Below are 7,397 nucleotides of genomic sequence, written 5' to 3' on the forward strand. Positions count from 1 at the left end.
AATTTCACTACAGACCACCAATGATTTGGTTTTACATTTTAATCAATTTTTCAAATTTATTTTATGCTTTAAACACCATGATTTAGATTTAATTATAGTTTCTTGGTAAAGAAGTTTCATTTATGAAAATACTTTTATATCAAAGTGTTTATGACTTTAAAATAAATTTACTTTAAAAGTTGAGTTTATTTTGATTTTGATAACAATTCTAACTATAGTTAATAAAGTAATTTAGAACTTTTATTTGAAAAACAATAAAGCTTTTTAAGTATATAGTGCCTAGATATTTTTAAAATTTTTGATAAGTTGATATTGTTTGGATTTTTTGGTTGTTTTTAAACTTTTTAATTCTCAATTTTTTTTTTAAATATTTAGAAACTTGTTAAAATATATGAAAATCATCAATATGCATATAACTAAATTAACAATTATTAACTTGTTATTATACACATTGTGTAAATGAAAAGTAATAATTTTTTTATTTATAAATAAAAAAAAAAAAATTGAAAAAATTTAAACTTTAAAGGAAAAAATAAAATTTTTATAAATTAAGACGTATACTAACTAATTTGAAAAATAAGATGTATGAAAATAAAGTATACAATATAACATCAATTAAATATTGATTAATTCAAAATGTTTTTGTCATGTTCGATGTAATCTAAATATTTAAACTTAGATAGCTTCTCTTCAATTGAAGTCAGTCATACTTGTTTACTTTTGAATTTCAAATCGCAAATAAAGTCTCTAATACATCACTATATTTATCTACTCTACTAGGCAGTTTTTGAAATTATTTTTACTTATAATTCATTTTAAAACATAATACATCTAACTTATAGTTTATCAATTGAATTATGAGATAATTATGGTTACGATATCATAAATTATTACAAAAATGTTAGCTTTTAACAGGTGTTAATAAATTTTGATCAAAACTAATATGTTTTTATATTTTTGATGTTGCGTAAGAATCTATAAGTAGTAGTAAATAAGTTTAAGAAAATTTGCTACTGCTTATCTTAATATCTTTTTTACAAATTAGAAATTAGTAAGTAACTATCGCACACTAATAAGTTTTTTACTATTTTTAGAGGTTTGTATTCTACTTTTAAGCAACCTTGACAACTGAGTACAAAAAATTTTCATTACAACAAGCAACTCATTATTATTTATTTGTAGATATTATTCGTGGCGTTACATGAAAAAGGATTTAAAACTTTACAAAAATTAAAGGTTTTCTAAAAGCTCATTTTAAATTTCACTTTTTCAATTACGCATTTAAGACACAGGTTTTGATTTTTATAATTTTATTTACCAGATTTTAATAAAACTTTTATATTTTTTTTTAAATAACTTCGATGACAAAAATAATGTTTCTTAAATACTTTCATAGTTGTTAACAGCATTTTTATTTTATTTGGATTTAAAGTCATCTTTGAATCTATACTTTTTATATTTTTTAACTGGTATTTCAAAACTATCAAAAAATAGTTTATTTCAGAATTTTAAAACTACATGAAATGACCAACTTTATACATAAATCAAATTTTTTTATGAATCTTTTAGCCGTTAAGAATAAATAATTTCAAAAAAAAGTATTTTATTTCTTGTGTTTATTTAAAATTTAAAAGTTCTAACTTTAACATTGAGGTTCTTCGAAAATAAAATAGTTTAATTCATAATGAATTTAAAAAGTTCTAGAAGGTTTTTTTTCTATTTTGACTATATAAAAAATTAGAAACAAATTTGTAAAACAGATACAGTTACTTAGTTTCGGTGCAAAACTAATTGTGTAATTTGTTTATGTTTCTAAAAGTAATACTAAATACATGCTACCTTAGTTAATACTAACTGTAAATGTTTAATCTTAAACAAATAACTTGCATCTATCAAATCCTATCTCCAAAAAACTTATAACAAAATGTACATAATAAGGTAAAATTAATGTTAATAAATTACAAAAACGTGGAGCTATCAATAAACTTTCGATAAAGGTTTTAAAATTAACTAGTTTATCTTTGATTACTAGCATGAGTTTTTAAAGTCAATTCAGTTCATCAAAATTTAACTCGACTAAATGGCGTAATTAAAATCATGACGTCATAAGATTTATTTATACGCATCGTTGATTTCGGTAATGTATGACTTTAAGGTGTTTTTTGTAAAAGAAAACATATATCTTTTTTTATAACTAAGGTTATCAAAGGACATTAAGAGTTTATAACTTTTTTTACATGAAACTTATTTAAAAGATGCTAATTGTAATTTATTAAAGTTGTACAGATTACAAAACAAAATTACAACTTTAGGAAATATTTTTTTAATGTTAGTTTATTTTATACTTACTTGAAACATATGTTAGTTAATAAAAATCTTAATACTATACAAAATGCAATGAAAAAACAAAATAACAAAAAGTATTAGTTATCTTATTAAAATTTATAAAACTCACATCAATTAAAAATTACAGAATACATTTTAATGCACTATTTTGGAGCAATTTGAAGATCAATAAAACAAAAATTGTATACAAGTTTCCATTTTAAAATACAAACTTTGACTTACAGTCGGCAATAGTATTTTATCAGTTTTAAGAGTGTCAATTTTAATGTAAAATTAAAGTTGAAAATCTTAAGATTTAAACAGAATTTCTTAAACAATTTCTCAAAGTTGTTGTCTATTAATTAGAACTGTTGAAAAGCGGAAATTAACTGATAATTGGATTTAAATTTGTTGATAAAAAACCGAAGTTTGATTATAGTATTTGTTATTGCCGGTTTGTATAAAAAAACTTTTGACAGAACATCACAATAACTACAGTAATACTCTTAAAGAAAATTTTTAAGATTTAATTTTTATATGTTTAAAATGTTTAAAAATAAATATTGCACATTTATACAGTTTATTTTGTTTTTAAACACGCCGTACTGGATTAAAATTCTAAAATTGTCTCTTTAAAAACATAATGTTTTCATAAAACATTGTAGTCAGAAAATAAAAACTCATAAAGTATATGTTTTGCTTCTAAAAAACTATAAATACCTTACATATTAAAAATTAAAAAAAACTTAATTTACACAATAAAGGTTTTAATTTAAAATAAAAATAAATTAAGTTGAAACCTTTTTAGGTTTTTTTAGTAACAAACACTTTCTGTTCATTTTATTTTAAGTCCAGTTAAGTATTATAAATGAGAAAAAAAGAATTAATTTACAAACACGTAAATGTTTATAAAAAAAAAAAAAAACTTTGTTACGACTAAGTTTTCAGTATTAAATTTTTAATAACTATAGTTATTTTTTGTAATTTTCATTCTTCTAATTACTTTTAATGTTTAAATACACTATAAACTACAAAAACTACAAAATAACTTTAAATACAGTATTTATACAATTAAGTTGTTCTACCTGTGCAAAAAAAACTGTTGTAAAATGTAATAGTATATTAGAAGTTAGTATTTGTTAACAAATATAACTTAGTAATTTTCAAACGGTTTAGTGATTTTTAGTAAAGAATTATACCAGTTAAAAGTTTTTAACAAGCTTATGCTTAAGTGAACGACAAAAATAGAAAACTTAATCCGATTTAGTAATTAGTTAAGCACTTCACTCAACAACTGAAGTTTTATAAATCTAAATTAATAGTTTATTTTTTGATGTACAAAGCTCACTAGTTATGTGAAAAAATTAAGATTGATTTCTACTGATTTTTTTTACTGCTACTGCTAAAGTTAAATTTTTAACTTACTCTTAATGTGCGACATTGAATTGCTTTTAGTTTTTAAGACCTAAATTTTTTATATTGTATTATAGGCCTAATACTTTCAGGCAATAAATAATATTTAGGGAAGTAGAAATAAATTTAGTTTCATAAGTTTCAAATTGTTTAAATACTTTGGACTAAATCGATAAAACTGCAATCTTTCCTATATTTATTCATTATTTACGTAAAATCAATTTATAAAAGTTTCAAAATCTCAAGAAAAATTAATTTTAGACTTCAGCTTACTGTTTAATTTAATAATTAAAAGAGCGTAGATTTCGCTAATAACGTGTCTTATCTAACGTCTAAATTTTATCAACTGATTTATTTGGCTAGTAGCATCTCATTTAATTTATGTTACTTATTAAAATTATAATTGTTTCTTAGCAGTTAATAGTTATTTAAATTAAACCTTTACAAAATAATAGTTATCTAAATAAAAATATATAGTGGTGAAGTTATTTTAAATACCATCCGAACAAAATTAAGTTTAAATAGTTTCTATTAACTTCTTTAAAGTTTTAACTAAAGAAAAAACTTAAACAAATCTACGAAAAAAAATTTGAGCTAATGTACTATAATTTACAGTCTTTTGTAAAAAAAACATAAACATTTTTTACTATAAACAACAGGTGTTCAAAATATTTCCAGGCAACTGATTATATCTGAAATTAAAACGGTAATTGAAAGCATGCCATAGTTAAGATAAATTAAAAAAAGTAAGAATATTCTTAATGCACACTTTTTATCGTTAAATTTAAACTTAAATCAATTTTATCTTTGCTTCGTCTATAACTTTGTAAAGCATGACGACCTCAATAACAAATAAATGTTAATAAAGTTTGCAAATTGATTATAGTTTAACAAATCGTTAACTTAGGGGTGGTCGTTTTCAAGGTAACAAGTTTCTTAGTTATAGCAATTGAAACTTCACTTGATAACAGAAATTTTGTTGCTAGGTGCAAGTCGGTCGTCATGAAAATTACTAAGACAATTTTTGTGGGTGGCCCTTTTAAAAGTTCATTTATAAGCTGTAGCGGTGAAATTAAAAGATTTATTTTCAAGAGTTTTTCTGACGAAATTTGCTGTGTTAGTGGGTAAAATTCCATTTATTTAAAAATAGTAGCAAACCAATTTACCAACTTACACATTTTTGTTCTATTTTAACTTAGAACGGTTAAAATGAGGATTGTTTAATTGAATATATAGCAGCATTGTATATAACTTCCAATCAATGGTAGCTCAACAAGACTATGATTACGCTAATGGTTATTTTTTCAACATAAAACAAAAATTAATTAGATTATCCTTTTAACCTAGTTAATTCCAATAATCCTTTAACTACTGACGAAGGCGGTCGCTTTTAAATTTTTGTTTTAAGTTAATCAATTTGCTTTAATTAATACTAATTAAGTATGAAAAAGGAAGCATTAATTCGATTTGTTTAGATTTTAAATAAATTTTACGTCACTTAATCTATAAAAAGTTTTTACTTTAAAAACAAAGTCTTGTAAAAACTCATTTTGAGTTCCTTTTTTTTTTAATCGTGGTAACTTCAAAACATCACATCTCCTTGAATTTAGGGTTTAGACGCATACAATAATTACTTGTTACAAAGAAGAAAACATGTATAAAATATATATTAGTATTTTGACTTACTATTTCTTCTAGTTTTAAAAAAGTTAAAAATTTTCATTTGCATAGTGTCGCTTTTTATTTTTGATTATTTAGCAATGATATATAAAATAAAAACTAAGAAAAATATGTAGATTTAAAAGTTTTAAAAGCTGTAGAATATCAAGGTATATTTTTAACTTGGTTTTAATACTTAATTTACTTTTAAAGTTATATAGTAAAATTTCTAAACAAACTCGTTTTATTTATTATGTTGACGAAATTTGTAACAACAGCCTGTTTAGTTTACTTAATTACTTAGTGTATTAAAATGATTAGTTAGTATATAACTATGTTTAAAATGCTTGCATTTATTAGTAAAGCTAATAGTTTAATATTTTATTAGTTTGCTTAACACTGCTATGATTTTTGTTAAGTTAAAGAACAATAACTAATTTTCACTTAATTTATGTTACTTAATGTCTTATTGAATAATTTTTTTTAACTTGAACAATATTCAACTTAAACTTTATTAAACTTTATAATAATAATCTTTTCTTTTGTCATGACGTATATAATAAAAGATGTAAATTTTAGGATTAATAAATAATGTTGGAAGTTTTCCAAATTCTTTCAAATTTGCAAATAGCAAGCAAATTAAAAAAGGTCCGGATTGAGTTTGATAGTTTTCCGTTTAAGTCTATTAAAGTTTTGTTTTTTTAAATAACAGCTTTATTTTTTTTATGCTTTACAGTTTGTCTATAACACCAATCGTTATAGATTTTCTGAAGTACAAAAGATCAATTATACTTAAATATATAGCGTAAAATCTATAGAGTCTTAACTATCAATGTTAAAAATTATTTATAATAAATGTTACAGTTATGTTCTTACAATCCTTAATAATCCCTACAATTTTTTATTATAAACCAATAAATATACACTTTTTGAAAACTAAAGATTGTTAAATCAATAAATTCTAAAAAAAAATTTGTTTTATAAAAACCAAGTTTATAATAAAATTTCAGAGGTTAATTTATAATCATGTAATAAAGAGAAGTTAATTTTTGAGGTATTAAACTTTTTCTTATGCCTAAGCAACTATTATACATTTTTAAATAAAAACAAGTAAAAATAAGAATGTTTTTGTAACAGTAAGGAAATACAGATTTCAAAAGGAAAATTCATCAGATTTTTAAAAAATGTTAAAAACTTAGCTTTAATAACTTAGTGTGTTTAGATAGTCAATAATAAAAAATCATTATTGATACAAACAATTAATTATATAAAATTAAGCTGTAATGTAATGGTAGAACTTACAAAATATAAATTTTTTTGAATTAATTTATCGCATACTAATCAGATTTTCTGTTGTTTTTAATACTTAAAAAACCACTGTTAAAATCCGGCGTGATACAAAAAATTAAAATTTCTCAGAACCAAGTTCCCTTTGTTTTGTTTATTTATAGCTATTTATGACGTAGCAAGTAAAATGTTCTAAGAACTTTCTAATTACAGATGCACAAGTACTTTTTTACTAGCTTAGTTATCAATCTTTTTATTCAAAGTTTGATCAAAAACATTAGGATTTTAAGGCCTAAAAAAATTTAATACCTTTCGTATTACTGTTTACTTCATCAATAAAACAAACTTAATTTTGGTAGTACGGTAGTAAATATACATAGTATGCACAAAGATGATTGGATTACACACATTTTAAAATAACAAAATAATAATACTTAGAGATACTATCAAAATATTTTTAGAACAAATTGTCAAATTTTAAAAGATAAAGTTCAAAGATTGGATTGTAAGATTTAAAAGAAGTGGTAACAGTATGAAAAAGATACTAGCATTAGATTAAAGAGCTAAGTTCTACTTCGTAACAACAAAGTTTACATTAAAATAAGTTAGTATATCGAACTAAAACTCAGATTGCTCTCAGCCATTTTACAGAGGGTAACTTTATTAAATGTTGAACATTTATTTATGCTCATTTATTTCAATACTTCATATTA

The sequence above is a fragment of the Thalia democratica genome, chromosome 3, assembly GCF_965202585.1.
Source record: "Thalia democratica chromosome 3, ktThaDemo2.hap1.1, whole genome shotgun sequence".
Classification (NCBI taxonomy): Eukaryota; Metazoa; Chordata; class Thaliacea; order Salpida; family Salpidae; genus Thalia; species Thalia democratica.